Below are 17,994 nucleotides of genomic sequence, written 5' to 3' on the forward strand. Positions count from 1 at the left end.
CTCCTCTCTCTCTCTCTCTCTCTCTCACACACTCACTCACACACATACACACACACACACACACACACATAAAAATACTTTTTTTAAAAGATTATTACTAAGGTTATCATATACTTTCATAGAGAAATCAACATGGAAGGTTTCTCCTTGCTGATAAGCTTTCATCTTTCTAGATGGTGCTTTGCAGGCTCCTGGGAGGAGGAAAGGCATATACGAAATTAATCAGCGAGTGACCATGCAAACTGCAATGCCAATGTGCCAAGCAAGATGTGTCCCCTGCTGTAATGGTGACATAGCTGTTATGGGGAGTAGGGTCAGATAATTAATCAGTCATATATATACATATGTGTATATGTATATGTATATATAAATACCCATTCCACAGAAGGGAACGCATGACTATACTGTAAAACTAGTTAAAAGCTCATGGTTGAGGAGGTCTTAAGGCCCTAAGGGAGAATTTACTATACCTATTGTGTAGCTAAATTGATGTGGCCATAAACTGCCTTCTAAATATTTATGTTTGTACTCATAGACCAATTCTACTCTCAGCACTGATCAGGGAAACTTCTCTTTGCAATTAACAGTGGTAAATATAGAGACTGATATTTGCTGTAGTTACTGAGAATAAGGGATATTGGAGTGCTCAGCCTCAAACATGATATTGATAAAACCCCCTAAGGTTCAAAGAACATCTCAGACAATGAGATGGAAGGATTTTAACAGCTGGAAAATGAGAGAAGGGTTGTGGTGGTTTGAGTAGGTATGGGTCCCATAGACTCATGTGTTTGAATGCTTGACCCATAGGAATTGGCACTACTGGGAGGTGTGGACTTGTTGGGGAAAATGTGTCACTGTAGAGATGGGCTTTTATGCTCAAGCTAGGCTCCTTCTCTAGCACAAATGTCTGCCTGCATGCCTCCATGAAGATGATGGACTAAAACTCTGAAATTGTAAGCCGATGCCAGTTAAATGTTGTCATGGTCATGGTGTCTCTTCACAGAAATAGAAATCCTAACTAAGATATGGGTTATAAAATGTTCTCTTCCATTGCAATTCCAATCATGATGTCATAGCAGCAATGACAACCTCTACTGGGCCTTCACAGATTGGTCTTGTCATTATTCAACCATAGATTATGAAGGGAATCATGGGACCCTGCTGAACTATTTGCTACTTGTGAATTGTGGGGGAGGTGCCATCATGGAAAGTTGGTAGACAGCTATGATTAAAGTCAGTGGGTCACAACATAAAACAAATTGGCCTGAATGTAAACATGAAATTTGTACAAAATGAGAAGAGTCCACAAATGTGGGAATGAGATAGTAGAAGGGATGAGAGTAATCAGAATAAATTTTATACATATATGAATTATCAAGGAACAAATTTCATAGAAACTATAAGAAAAATGTGTTTCAAGTGATTAGACATAAATATCATTACTTTTCCTTTTTTTTATAAACTTTGAATGAAAACATCCAAAATTAAGGTCCATTTGGGGGATAAATAATGGCATTGTGAAATATGATATCTCTATAAGTGTTTTTACTACTTTTTTACTTTTTTAATTTTAGAGATTATATTTCTCAATTTTCTCCCCCAAATCCTCAGTTCATACCAATGTGTGAGCTTCATTTTTGACCTATTTTATCTGATACATAGAAATTACATGTTTGATATTAATAGTTAATTTTCAACACTAAATTACAAACTCTTCAAATTTCCAACCACAGCTTTTATTATCCTTGCTAACAGCATAGAACATATTTATCCACAGCTTATGAGCTCACTAGAAGCTCTGGATTTGTGCAAAGTGATAAATTTTCAGATGTCAGGTATACTCAAGAGAAACAACAGAAATATAAAGTATTTAACAGACTTGAAGGAAGTCACCAACTGTAATTGTTAATTATGAATGTAAAATTGATGAGATTTAGAATCAGTATGGGAAGAAATCTTCCGGCATATCTGTGAGAGATTATCTAGTTATGTTAATTAAAGGTAGAAGAGCCCTCCTAAATGGGGATGGTATCATTCCTTGGGTAGGGCCCTGACTGAATAAAAATGAGAAAGTAAACTAAATGCAAGCATTCATCTCTCTGCTTCCATTGCTGACACAATGTGAACAGCTGCCTCAAGATCCTGCAACCATGACATCCCTGCAGTGATGGACTATACACACAAACTTTAAGCCAAAATAACTTTTCCTTCCTTAAGTTTCTTTCATCAGATATTTTGTTGCAGAAACAAGACAAGTGACTTAACACTCAGACTTCATACCAAGAAGTGACCTGCTATGGGAAAATGATCAAATGGTTTTTAGATCTTTGAAACTGGCTTATGGGAGAAATGTAGAAATGTAGAAACTGGCTTAGCAAAGCCATAGCATGGTGTAAGCAGAGATTAACAGTCCATTCTCATGGATGCTTGGAAACCACAAAGAGAGACAGTAGAAGCCAACATGAAGTTTCTCAGGTGAACAATGACTATATCAGGAACTAGGCTAGAGGTCATCTGTGTGATACTCTAGCAAAGAATATGGTTGCATTATGTCAATGTTCTGAGGACTCAAATGAGCCTGAATATAAGTGAAATGTTAGTTTCTTTGACAGAAAAATTCAAGACAGGCTGGAATTCAGGCTGTGGTATAACTACTGTTTGTTGCAACCCAAATACATGGAGAGAAGAAACAAAATGATAAGCATAAAAAATGTTTTTAAAAAAATGTGCAATTTGAAGTAACATCCTAGGGAAGCATCTCTCCAGAGTCAGCACAGAGAAACTAACACAACTGTGGCCATGAAAGCTAGGCTATGTTCCAAGTTGGCAGCCAGACTTATCAGTATTTTCATATGCTTTTGGCATAAAAGATGCAGGATTAAAGATGTCACCGAGTCTTGCAGCATGGTTCTAAAGATCTGCTAATAGCAGGCAATATGTGGGAGGATCTAAGTTTCTGCAAAAAGGTCCTGAAATGTCATTATATGAAGTTATGTAAATGAAGTCCACTTTGTACTGGAGACCCTGTGATGTTGGAGATGCAAATATCCTGGGTTGTCTTTTGTGGAAAGCTGCATGTATGACCCCAAGCTTGCTCAAGAGAGAGGCTTTGTGTATTGTATATCCCACAGCTAGATGGACGGATGGATGGATGGATGAATGGATGGATGGATGGACGGATGAGTGGGTGGGTCTACAATGCCTATTGAAGCCAAGATGATTGCATTAAAAACTCTCATTCCCAGCTTATTTTTCTTGTACTGGAAGACACTTAAATTTTTGTCTCATGTCTCAGATGAGCGTTGGGCTTTTAAACAATTTGGGAATTGTTGAAGACTATAAGAGCATTTGATGCTAGATTGGATGCATTCTGTATTATGAGATGGTCATGGAAGGTTGTCCCTTAACAGAAAAATGTTTGGATGCCACAATGACATAAGATAGGGAGATATTACAGATAGTTTCCATGGTATTTTGAATTAACTTGGAACAAATTGATGGACCAGTCTATAGGAGATTATTTAAATTAAGTTAATTACATTAGCTAGACTCCGCATATATGTGATCAGTACAATTACATGGGGTATGGTTAGCACTGACTAAAAATACTATGCCCAAACATTCATACCTTTCTGTTTCCTGATTGGAGACACAATAGTATTAGCTGTTTCAAGTCTCTGCCACCATGACTACCTTGCTTGATGAATGATACCTTTGAACTGAGTGCCAAAATAAATCCTTTCTTTGATATGTTGCATTTGTCAGGTGCTTTTTACAGCAACCCACACATAAGCAAATTCTGCTATCCACTAAGAAATAGTATAACAGTCACTCAAGGAGACAAAGCCACCTGGGCCTGAAATTCTATTTTTATTTTCTTTTTCAAGACTGCATTAGCTTCACTGAGCATCTAAGTAGATACCCTTCCAGACAGAAGAGTTAGGGTTTAACATACGTACCTGATTCTTGACACTTGATAACATGTAAAAATTGACATGAAAAGAAAGCATTTCAAAAAGGGTATCATTATACATTTATTATTCAAGAAATAATATAAAAAAGTAAATATTCACATAAAGCATTCCATTGAAGATATCTATGTGATGTTGGAAAATAACATGATGTTTTCTTCATTGTACACATAGTATATCTGATATCAGACAAATCTACTAGTCAACATCCATCACATAAGCAATCTCTATCTATCATCAACTTTGAAAACTCACTGAAAAATCTTTAGATATTATTTGGCATGAATAGCAATAGTTCTCTGAGGCCATTGACAGATGTTTAATGTATTGACTTTAACAGAGACACAGAGTACATGTTTCACACATCAAAGCAGCCTACTGCCTTGACATCTTTCCTAGTTTACTCAGTCATAGCAGATTTTAAGAAACATCATTAAAATCCCAGTGCATTTTGTAGATGTAAACGTCTTATTAAATAAGAAACACAGAGCCAATGCAGAGATGAAAGCCCAAGAGGTCAGAGCTAAGAACTAAAAACCTTACCCTTCACTACTGCTGCTGTCCTCTTCAGCAAAGAGAACTACTTCCTTCTGTTTGTCTTTTTATAGACTTTCTATTCTGCCTTCTCATTGGTTGTAAACCCAACCACATGACCTCCTCGTCACTGCCTGTCTGTACAGACTTCCAGGTCTTCAATGGTTGGTATTGAGATTAAAGGCATGTGCTACCACTGCCTATCCTCTATGTTTAATATTGTGGCTGTTCTGTCTCTGACCCCAGATAAGTTTACTAGGGTGCACAATATTTTGGGGAACACAATACCACAGCATTTTATAGTACAATTAGAAGCTATATAAATTATATACCAATAAAACATTTAACCAATACAGTGCTACCAAAAGACCTTTTCATAAAAAGGGGGCAGATATCACCTCAGTAATAGAATGGCTGGATGAAAAATAAATAATGGTGTAGAGAAGAACAGAAACAAACATTTCTTGTAAGGGTATTGAGAAGAAACATCTTTTTAAATTGATAAATATGAGGCCATTAGGTAACAAAGTAGGCAAAGGAATTCTAGATTGTTGAGAGCCCATTGGCTGTGCAGGAAGAAGAAGTGATGTACCTGGACAGAGAGAGCAAATCAGATGGCAGAACAGCAAGGTATATAGGCATGGGTAGAGAAGAAGTAGTGCTCTTTGGAAGCTGCAGAGTTGGTGAGGTGAGGTTAGCTATGGACTTCCCTATTTCCCTAATCTCTCAGGTTTTCACCCCTATATCTGGCTCTGTGTTTTCTATTAATAAGACTATTTAGCAATTTGTCTACATAAGGGAAGCTGAAAACTTGCAGATATGTAAACACTAATGTCCCCTCTTTTCAAGTAAAAAACCTTAATATTAATCTTAACTTTTGGTCATTCTTGCGAGTGGCAAGAACTGGAGTGCTACATATATAAGAAGCATTTGTGTGTTGCATGTAGGTAAAATAGGAGGTTTTTTAAATTTATCTATTTATTCTACATCCCAGGTGCAGCCTCCCCCAATCCTCCCTTTCCAATTCTTCCCCTCTGTTCTCTACTCCCATTCCCAAAACAGGAGTTCTTAATGTTATTTATGAAATGATATTATACCACATGAAATAATGACAATACAAAAGTAGATTGTTAGTGGTAAAATAACTGGTACAAGTAAGTGATCATATTGACAATTTGAAGCCCAGCAAACTGACTCCTTGAAGCTATTCTAAAACATCAAAAAATTTCAAACCAAGAAGTTTTTCTTATATTCAGTTTCTATGTCATATCATCTAGAAATGGTTAAATTAGTCATATTTGAAATTATTTATTCACAAATGTTTTAAGGCAATTAGACAAGAACTATACCAAGAAAGGATTTTTTTATTACATGTAAACAATGTCAGACATATTAACCAACAGGTAAAACAAAGTGATGTCATTTAGATATATCAAACTCTGCAAGTCTTTGTCATCCTGTAAACAAATTCTCATAATCATTGAAAAAGCTTATTTCTAAATACTAAATACAAGTAGATCTAGCAGTTTGGTCCAATCAATAACTAATATTCCTCTCTATCTTTGATTTCTGAACAAACTGGGGGCTGAAGAAACAGTAAGGCAGCTGGAGAACCAAAAAGCAGCGTTATTATTAATGGAAATAATTTAAGATATTAGGTTCTCTGTGTGCCATTTGTTAGATTCTTAAAGCTCATCCACATCTATATTGTATGACAAACTGATTTTTCTTCTACTGTGAGTAACTTGGCATTAAAATACTTAGGGCAAACATTCCCTGGGGGAATTGTGTGGTTTCTGCAGAGAGGCTGAGAGATTAAAAGAAAGAGAGAAGATTCCAAGTACTTCTATTGAATTTTTCAATTGGATAATTAGCTCTTATTCTGAGCATGTGTTTGAATAAGATCTGGAACATAGCCACCCTGAGTTGTGTAATTGGTATTTCTATAAATGAAAATCATTTAAGATAAATGATGTTTCAGATATGTCTGACTTATCCCACATCTCTTACATGCACTTTCTAGCAAATTTCATTCCAGTGTAAAGGAATATATTATCAATAAAGATTAGTGTTTAAACTCAGACTCTGGAAGCAGATATATGATACTATGAGTTCTAACTCTGGAACTTACTATTTAGATGACATAAAGCTGGTTGATCTCAGGATTTTCATATTTTCTTCCATATTCATATCCAAAGAATAATGCTGTGAGAATTAAATATGGTAAACCTTCCAAATAACCTGTTCTAATACATTTACAGATCCTCCAAAAATTATTATTGTAAGAATAATGTGTTAGTTAAAATGAGGTTGAGATTATTAGAAGACTCCTTTTCCAATCTTCCCTCTTGGGAAAAGGAATCATACACAATATCATAAGAACACATTATCATGGTTTACTTGAATGGATGGCTAATAGAGAGTAAGACTCTAAGATTATTAGATATGAATGCATCCTAGTTTGATAAAGAGGGATATATAGAGAAGTTGAGGGAAAGCTTAGTTGCAAGTGTTAGAAAAACAAGGATCACTAATGCTAAAACTGTGCAATTTTATCTTCTCTATCATCATACTTTGAGCTATTTAAAAACATACAAGATATAAATGTGTCTCTAATGCAATGCTCTTTGTCTGAAGTATAGTAATTTGGTGGCATTTGCTTGACCCCAAAAAAATCTTAACATTCTTTGAAGACAGCAATACAGACACCGATGATTCTTTCATGTTGAATTTTCAATGGTTTTCTTTTATATGTCTAGTGAGTAAAAAATTTGAAAAAAAACTCGCATTCTATAACATAGCTCTATTTAAAGAACTATAATTCTAAGCACAGATATAACTGATTTCTACTGATATTCTCTCATATTGCTTATCTTCCTAGGAACAGATCTGAATTTGATCTATGGAAGCTAAACACAGAGCATTGAAGAAAAAAGACATAGGAATCCAAACCAGAATTTTCCTATTCCCTAATGTAATTCCTTTCTCATTTAATGACTAGCTCCTAGCTGTTCACATTTTGTCCAATTTCCATTATTTCCAACTTGTCCAAATAGCTCTTAGAAAAGAAATGCATCATTATTGTTAAATTTAGACATGAAAAGGCAAAGTTAATAGTCATTTTAATTGTACTTTCTTCAGTGTATTAGGCAATCCATTTTGTTCCTGATCTCGCTATGATATAATAACAAAGGCTTCCCATTACCTGTACCCTTTTAATCTCTGGCTGCTCTTGTGAGCCTGAATTCATTTCACTTTCCTGTTGCCTTTATCTTTCTCCCTAAAATTCTTAACTGATACAACAGACTCTTATTTTATTCCATTTTCTTCTTTTTTCCCTGTTTCCAGAACAGATTTTTCTTTACCTGGAGATCTTTGAACAGTCCTCTGGGAAGCTGCACTGAATTCGTCTTGCTCTTTACAATTTCTCTGAAAAAGAAAACTACAATCTGTTGTGCTTTAATTATAATTTCCCTCAGGATATGCTACCCTTCCATAGCCAGGAAGTTTAACACTTCTCCCTAGTAGAATCACCAGAATCACTCGATTTCTTAGTTCCTCCAAATCTTCAAGCATTTTGTAGTCTGAAATTCCATTTCTAACCCAATTTAAGTGCCTTTGGTCACTGGTTTCCTACCGTCTGAGTTTCCCACATTTCCAATCGATTTCCCAGGCTAGAATTGGTTTTCTTCACAGCTATGAATTGACTAAGATCCATTAGCTTAGCTGAATTTCTTACTCATATATCTAGATATATTTTACTTTTTTAACACAAATGAATTGGAAAAAGGAAATTGGATATTAGCAAAGTCTGGGTAGAAGATCTGTTTAAACCTAATGGTTTCAGTTACACTTGTATTTGAGAGAACAAATCTGTAAATAAACTTTGAAGGAATGTAGTTAGGATGACTTGCAAAAGAGCCATTCTGAATCATTGCAATTGAATAATATGGGTGATGAACACTTCTGTGTTAAATAAATACAAATGGATAATTTGAAAATACATATATACATGACATATACATGTATGAATAATATACATACACACAGATACACACGTGTCATTCAAATATTTAAACTATACCTGTTTAAGTTTCTATTTACTTTTTAGATCTCAGAAAGAACAGCTGCTTCTTCTATCTCAACTCTACCATGAAGGTTCAGCCGGTTCCCATAGCATTAATAATCGATTGGAAATTTATCTTACAACATTATTCTAGAATTAGTTAATAAAAGCTAGTTCTAATGTCTTTAAAGGCAAAGATTATGTCCATGTGTATTTTTGTGAATCTATATGTTTGTAATCTAGCATATTAACCAACATCTATGGGATCTTCATTATAAATCAAAATAAAACTGCCATGTTTTCTGCTTATATTAATAAGCTAAATTAATAACACCAGAAAGGAGTAAATACATATGTCCAAAAAGGTAAAAATTGATGTCATGATCCCATCCAATTTCCTTATTCCAAATGAGAATATTTACAGTTGGGAAGGAGTTCTTAGTCATTGCTACCAGTCATATACTATACTTGCTGAAGCCATCATCCAAAATTTAATATTAACAGAATACAACAGGTGAAATAGAAGAAACTATTTAAGGGGAAATAGTCAGATTTTCTGGAACACATTTGTCCAGGTTTTCTCTTATCATGGATGTTTTCTATATAATGTTATCAACAAATTCCCAATGACACAGAAAGAGAAAGACAGACAGATACACACACACACACACACACACACACACACACACACACACACACATGCACACAAACACATATGTTCATTTACTAATCAGACAAAGAAGAAACTTTTGGATTTTCCAGTTGTTTCTTTTAAGAAAGTGCAAAGAAAAGTTAGAAAGCAATGTAGCTGAAATCTCTCCATTATTCCCACAATCTGGGGAAACTTTCTATGCCAGCAAATAAACTAGCTAAATGAAACTGTGGAAAATTGGGGAGTGTCAATAAACATAAAATATCTTATGTTAGGGAAGCCAACCCACATATGAACAATTGGCAATGAAGCTGGATTTTGACAGTCCTAGGTGATGGTAACCTACAGGATTATCAAAATACAACCAAGAAGGTAAGGAAGCTGGAGGAAAATGCCAAAAGAAAAATTGTTCGAGAAAGACAGTAGAAGACAAATGTAGGAAGTAAGTTTTCCTCAATTTGTTTAACTATCAAATATATGACAAGTACCCATGATAAATAATTATCTGATAATCTTCAATTCAAGCCCAAAAAACTAGAGGATTAATATATAAAAACATATAAGCCAATTTCAACCACGTAATATTTCCAGATACCTCACATACAACATTTAATTAGACTCTTATTCCAAACCTCAGTGATCATATGTATTAAAATGAAAAGAAAATCGTTCTAATTCCCTGGAGATTTTCCTATAACTTTAGGAGTCTGTGACTTCAAGTTTCTTTAATTTAGCAACAGTGCTCTGGCTGGAATAGGAAAACTCCATGAACATAATCAGATAGGAACTTGGCCATAGCCTATTACTGTGCACTGTAATTTTGCCCCTGGCTTTGTTAATCAAGTGCTTGATGGATTTGGCTACTGCAGTGCCTACAACTGGCAAGTTGCTTTAGTCTGACCTGGTCTCTAGGTTCTGGACTTGCTCTTTGGCTCATAGTGCTTGGCACTGAACATTCACAGCTTGAACCTAAACTGAGATTAAGAATTGTTGGATATGGTTTGTGAACGGGTACAGAGGAGCATCATGGAGAAAGATTCTTCTCCACAAAAGAAGTAGCTAGCCAAGAATAATGAACCTACCCCACTAAGAAAGCCTCATCATTAACATGATGAGGAATAACCACTGGGCAGTGTTGCTATATGTCTCATAAATTTTTGTCTTGACAAAGCATTACAAAAAAAATGGATTCTATATGTTTCATCTAGATTCTAAAACACTAGACAAAAGGGGGATAATTGAAAAACAAAAAGTATTTTATATATTAAGAGTTCTAAATGAAAATGTCTAAGTTTATATGTAATACAAAGTGGGCTTTCAAACTTCTTTGTCCCACTCTGGAAATTTTAACTGTCTGTTTTAGAGTAAAGTATTAGTGTGTACAGGCTACTGACACCAACTCTTTCTGTAGAGAAAGAACATATGTGTCATAGTCAAGATCTTATTATCAATCTATATGCATGAAGGTATTGCAAGATGGATGATGAGACAAAAAGGAGCAATGTTCTGATGTTTTTATATACTGTACTGTGACACCTTCAGTGGCTTAAGTCTGTAGAATATTAGGCCCTCACTGAGTAGTCACAATACCAAATCAGATAGCTGGAAGTGAACCAAAGTAGTAATAGCAGCTAATATGTACTTTTCAGACAAAGTCTGGTACTCTATAGGCCAAGTTGGTCTCACTGTCACTCTGTCACTTAGGCTAGCCATAAACATGTACTAGTCCTCCTGTCATACTTTCCTGAATCCTTAGAGAAATAAAGGCACAAGCCACCATGCCTTTTAGGAAAAAAAATCTCTCCAAAACTTACATTGAAATTCATATTTAATTTGAGCAATATTGAGTGAGGTGAGTGGGTCTTTAAGGGAGCTCATCTTCTGATGAGACTGGATTAGAACCCACAGGAATGAATTAGCTACTATAAGAGCAGGAGTTTTTAAAATAAATTTGGCTTTTCTCTACTCCTTTTTCTTGTTTCTGTTGTACATACACACACTTGCCCTCCCACTATAAGATTCACCAGAAACCAAACATATAGCATGCTATGGTCTTGAATCTCCATAACTGTGAAACAAAACAAACTTGTTTCTATATAAATTATTCAGACTCAGTTATGTTACTTTCAAGCAGAAACAGAGCAAAACTATGGTGATATATTGTGTACCCTAACAAAGCTTACCTGGGGGAAAAAAGGACTGAGTCAGCCACTAAATTAGACACAGAGGTTAGGCAGTGGTGGCACACACCTTGAATCCTATTACTCAAGCGGCAGAGATCCATCTGGATCTCTGTGAGTTCAAGGTCACACTGGGATACATGCGAGAAACAGAACCAGGCAGTGGTGACACATGCCTTTAATCCCAGGAAGTAATATGTCAGGACACAGAAAGATATATAAGGTGTGAGGAAACAGTAACTCACTCTCCTGAGGCTGAGGATTTCATAAAGGTAAGCTAGTGGCTGGCTGTTCTGCCTCTCTGATCTTTCTGCTTTCACCCCAATATCTGGATCTGAGTTTTTATTATAAGACCTTTTTTTAAGATTCGTGTTCCACAATACTCAGAATGGTCCATATGAATCTGACACAAATGAAAGCAAAAGAAAAATTTGACAATTGATAGTCCTTCTGCTCAAAAGCTAGAGATATTTGGGGAAATGTCATTTTTTATATAAAATGTAGCTGATGTTGAATAAATAGTGCTCATCTTAAATACATGGACTATTCCATGGCTTTGAAACATGAAGGAGACAATTGTCCATTACACAAGTGATTAGGTATCAAAGAGACTGAATGGAAACCCTTCCTAACGTTAATGCATTGAAAATGATATTCTAACCCATGAGCTACTCAGTCATGGATCAGTCACTTTCTCTCAAATACAATGTCACAAACTAGACTATAATTTAATATTGTAATAGTCCATTTTTTTTTCAGACAAAACCTGTGCATCTTCCAATTTTATATTATCATTGATATTACTCTGCCTACTAACTCTTTAATCTCCTGCTGTTTTACACTTATAAAATAAAACAAGAAGATCCAAGAAAGAAAAACACAGACTTGCCAGTTTAAACAAGCAGCCAAATGAAAGACATGTAACTCTAGGGAGCACAGTATAATTATTGCCCAAGATCAGAGATTCTTGATAAATTGGCTTTCTGAATGTGCAGCAGCATAAATTGAATGAGCATTGCCTTGAAAATTGAAGATTAAAATTAGACTAAAACCTTTTCCTGGGAGCTTATACCCAGAGAAGATGCAATCATCAAAAGATTGTAAATAGCCACTGATACAAATTAGGGACTTCAATAAACATTCCTTCAGTAGCTGCAGTAGCACAAGGGGTATCTTATTTCATGATTGCAAATGCTCTTTGAACAGAATATAAAATTATAATTTAAAAATCAAACAAAAGTTTTATGTTATGTACTAAAATAATGTGGCAAAATATTGTGCAGAAATTGAAATAATGTCATTTATAGTTTACCAAATATAATTTGGTAAATATATTTACCAAATAAAATTTAAACAAGACAGGAGGGCTGTTTAAATTTTCATAGTCTTTAGGTTCTTCAAAAGTATAGCATGACATTCAGGGAAATGTTTTCTTAAGTTGATGGAAGACTTATGACATTGGAAAATATTTTTATAAGATTTTATAAAATCCCATCGCAAAAGAACAAGGGTCAATAAAGAATAGTAAATAAAGATCATCAAGTATACTCTTTGACAAAATACTAAAAATAATACTTTCCTATGAATCAATTATAAGTTTATAAATGTGTTTACACCAATTTATATAGAATAATGTCCATGATCACAGAAGACACAAATCCTAAATAGGTAGAAAATAATATGTTTGTGTTTGAAACTTTGTATAATCTATGTATTAGAAGTCAATTCATAGAATTAGAGTTATAATAATCACAGAGAGCTCAATGCAAACTGTGATTATGGAAGTCTAATTTAAAATTTAATTTAGGAAAAAAAAAACAAAATAAAATCTCAAATCTTCAGATTTATGGAAGGTATTTCTTCCTGATATTTAATATATAATGATATGGGAAAAATCTAATGTTCTTAATATGACTCAGTGTCACTTTATATAATATATTCAAATCTAATAAAATAGCTACCTTTGACTTGTAATAATCTAAATAATTATCCATTGGATGCTTTTCTACTTCCACCAATATTTAAAATAATTATTTTACATATAAAAATCATTTTGTAATGTTTCCTTTGTCACTCATGCATCATATCACAATATATTAACATTTGGTATACTAAAATTTAGAATATCATAATATGATCAATAGCATTTGGTGTTTCTAGGAGCCACGATATATCAATACTCTTTGAAAACACCCTTCCCACACACGCTTTCTATGTTAGTATTACATGACACTGTCATCCTGATCACACATAATTGGAACAGGCGTGAAGTCTATATACATTTTCACCTAACAGTTTCTCTCTTTTTATAATTTGGAATCCAAAGTGTGAGATTTTATTTTCAGCCTGACATGTCATTTGAACTGATGTGATACAAAATAAGTGACAGTGAAATTGGTGAGGTTGTTCACATGCTAGCTGAACAAACCAGGGGAAATTTTTCGGTAGTGAGTGAAAACAAAAGAAAAATTAAAGGAGAGGCAATGACATCACCAAACATGTCAGAGTATTTGTGAGTGACGTTCTTTCCAAAAATTCATATGAAAGAACAACAACAAAACAAAAAGAAAAAAATATCAAGAGCTTAAGCAATCCTGAGTAAATGTTCAATAGTGAAGGCACCCCAATACCTTATTCTAACTTAGAATACTGAAAACTAGTACAAAAATAGCATGGTCCTGGCAGAAAAACAAACAAGGAAAGAAACTGAATAAGAATAAAGGACCCAGAAGTAAATCCACACAACATTAGCTGATTCACAACAACAGTGTAATACATAAAAAGCCTCCTCAAGAACGAGTACTGGGAAAACTAAATAGAGCTTCACAGTAAGAGTGAAACTAGAACTTTATTAATCTGCACAAACAATAATTTAAAAAGATAAACAATATTAATTCTATATCAGTAACTTTGAACCGACTAGAGAAAAGTATAAGACCAACACTTAAGAATAAACAATGAATTTATGAATGCCAATAACTTGAGAAATAATAATATACATTGATAAGTGGTATTGTATCAATTGAAAATCTGCACAGAAAAAGAAACAACTAACAAGACAAAAGACATCATACGGAATGGGAGAAAATGTCATTATATTTTTCATTCAACAGGGGATTAGTATTTACAATCTATTAAGAACTCTCAAAACCCAACAATTAGAGAACAAATAATCCAACCAACAAATAGGCAATAATAACAGATACTTTAAAAATTAAGAAGAAAACTGGCCAATAAATATGTAAAACAATATTCAACATCATTACTATGAAGTAACTGCAAATCAAAACTACACTATGATTCCATTTCCCACCAATCATGATGTCTTTCAAGATCTAGTCATATAACTTTAATACATAATAAAAAAGAAGTAGAGACATACTTTCATAGATGTATTAATTACAAAGCTATTCACAATAGCCTTGTTTTGGAAAAGGTGCCCTCTGATAAATGAATAGATGAAGGATACACAATATATACACCAAGTAGAGTTGCTTTTCAGTCATAAAGAATAAAACTATGTCATTTGCATGAAAATGGATGGAACTTGAAATTAACAAGGAAACAAGCTAGTATTTATAGGCAAGGCCCATATTTTTTCTCATATATGGGAGCTGGGGGTAAAAGGGCTTAAAACTAAAAGGCAATACCCTAGATATCGAATAAAATGGAGATATAGGTGAAATATTGACAAAAACAATACTACAGGGGGTGAATATTGATCAAAGTACATTATATGCATGTTTGGAAAAGCTATAATCAAACCCTTTATTTCCAAATTATCATATTAGGTCAGAAAAGTAATTGATTATTTATTTTAAAAACATTGAAATTGTATACTATGAAACTGCTCTCTAAATCTAACCTTTAAAAATATTTTACTTTTATTTTTGAGATTATACTATAATTACATCATGTCTCCCTTCCTTTTCCTCCCTCCAAGCCTTCCCATGTACCACTCCTTATTCTCTTTCATATTCATGGGCTCTTTTTTCATTAATTTTTTAAAAATGCATATATACACATGTATATACATATAAATTCCTAAATATCACCAGCTCAATCTGTATAATATTACATGTATGTGTGTTTCCAGGACTGATCATTTGCTTTTGGATTACCAGGTGGTGTACTCTTCCCTGGAAAAGGGGATTTTTGCCATTTTCAACAGCCTTTCTATGCCAGTTGTTCTTCGTGTAGAGTTGAGGCCTTGTGGGATTTTCCCTGTCCACTTTGGTGTAGCATGAATCTTAAAAGTTCTTATTAATAAAATCAAACCCGAGGCGAGTTATTGGGGTCCATGCTGGTAGATCAGAGAGACAGAACAAGCCACAGCTATCTCACCTTGCCAGTTCCTCAGCTGGTCTTGTCTCCTCAGACTGGAGGCCTCTGAGTCCTCATCCGGAATGGGTCTCAGCTCAATTACTGCTCAAAAGCCTTAATGCTTAACCAGCCAAAATCTTCTAGTTTCTGGTCCTCATGCCTTATATATCTTTTTGCTTTCTACCACCACTCCCTGGGATTAAAGGCTGGCTTTCTGGGATTAAAGGCGTGTGTCGTGTCACCATGCTTGGCTATTTCCAATGTGGCCTTGAACTCATAGAGATCCAGAGGGATTTCTATCTCTGGAATGCTAGGATTAAAGGTGTGAGTGCCACCATTTTCTAGCCTTTGTATCTAGTGGCTGTCTGTTCTCTGACCCCAGATAAATTTATTAGAGTACACAATATTTTGGGGAACACAATACCACCACACATTGGCATGTCAATTTATTGTTATCCTTGTTGCTCATACTTAGGCAGCATTGTGGTCAGATAGGATACAAGCCGTTATTTTGATCTTTTTTAATTTTTAAAATTTGCTTTGTGACCATTTTAGAAAAGCTTCTGTGTGCTGCTGAGTAGAAGTATATTCTTTGGTGTTCAGGAATAATATTCGGTTAAGTTCATTTGATGTATGACAATTAATTCCAATGATTCTGTTTATTTATTTGTCCAGACAGCTAGTCTATTATAGAAAGTGGAGTATTGAAATCCCCTACTATTAATGGATTGATGTTAATCCATGTCTTTAAATCCAATAGTACATTTTTAAAGAAATTGGGCACACCAGAGTTTAGTGCATATATGTTTAGGATAGTCTTCTTGGTCTATTCTCTCCTTGACTAGAATGAAGTGTATCTCTTTATCTCTTCCAATTAACTTTATTTTCAAATCCGTTTTGTCAGTTAAATGGATAGCGGCATGTGCTTTTTTCTGATCCTCTTTGTTAGGAGTATTTTTGTCCATCCTTTATTCTAAGACAGTGTATATCTTTAAATTTAAGTTGTATGATTTATAGACAACAAACATTGTTTCCTGATCCATTCAGTCATTCTGTGTCTCTTGCTTGGAGTACTAACACTATTGGTATTTAAAGTTATTATTGAAATATGTGTGCTAATTGTGGTCATCATGTTGGTCATTTTGGGTGTTATTGTTTGGGTTCTTAGTGATGTCTTGTGTTTTAATAATTATATGGCCGGGCGGTGGTGGCACACGCCTTTAATCCCAGCACTCGGGAGGCAGAGGCAGGCGGATCTCTGTGAGTTCGAGGCCAGCCTGGTCTCCAAAGCGAGTTCCAGGAAAGGCGCAAAGCTACACAGAGAAACCCTGTATCGAAAAACCAAAATAATAATAATAATAATAATAATATATTATTATTATTATTATTATTATTATTAATTATTATAGCTTCATTTTTCTTTCCACAGTCTCTCTGCTATGTTCATTCCTCTCTTCAGTCTGAAATATTGCTTCTTACATTTCTTTGCATTTGGTTTATTGAATATTAATGTTTTTAGCCTGTTTATACAATGGAAATTTTTCCCTTTCTCCTCCATTATGGCAGATAGTTTTGCTGGGTATAATAGTCTAGTCTGGCCATCACGGCCCTTTGGAACTTGGAATGCATTACTCCAAGTTCTTTTGGCTTTTAAAGTTACCATTGAGAAATCAACTGTTGTTTTGATGAGTTTTCTTTATATGAGACTTGTATTTTTCCCCTGCAACTTCCAATATACTTATGTATAATTCATGTTTAAACTGTGATATGATATAGAGATTTTCTTTATTTTTCCTTTTATTTTATTTTACAATACCATTCAGTTCTACATATCAGCCATGGGTTCCCCTCTTCTCCCCCCTCCCACCCCCTCCCCTTTCTCCCAGCCCACCCCCCATTCCCATCTCCTCCAGGGCAAAGCCTCCCCCTAGGACTGCGATCAACCTGGTAGACTCTGTCTAGGCAGGTCCAGTCTCCTCCTCCCAGACTGAGCCAAGCATCCCTACATAAGCCCCAGGTTTCAAACAGCCAACTCATGCAATGAGCACAGGACTCGGTCCAACTGCCTAGATGCCTCCCAAACAGATCAAGCCAATCAACTGTCTCACCTATTCAGAGGGCCTGATCCAGCTGGGGGCCCCTAAGCCTTTGGTTCATAGTTCATGTGTTTCCATTCGTTTGGCTATTTTTTTTTTCAGTAATTGAGTAAAACCGAAATTTATTATAAGCCACAGTTGTCCTAGGGACCTCCATGCTATATATGTAGCA

The sequence above is a fragment of the Peromyscus leucopus genome, chromosome X (genome assembly GCF_004664715.2).
Source record: "Peromyscus leucopus breed LL Stock chromosome X, UCI_PerLeu_2.1, whole genome shotgun sequence".
Taxonomy (NCBI): domain Eukaryota; kingdom Metazoa; phylum Chordata; class Mammalia; order Rodentia; family Cricetidae; genus Peromyscus; species Peromyscus leucopus.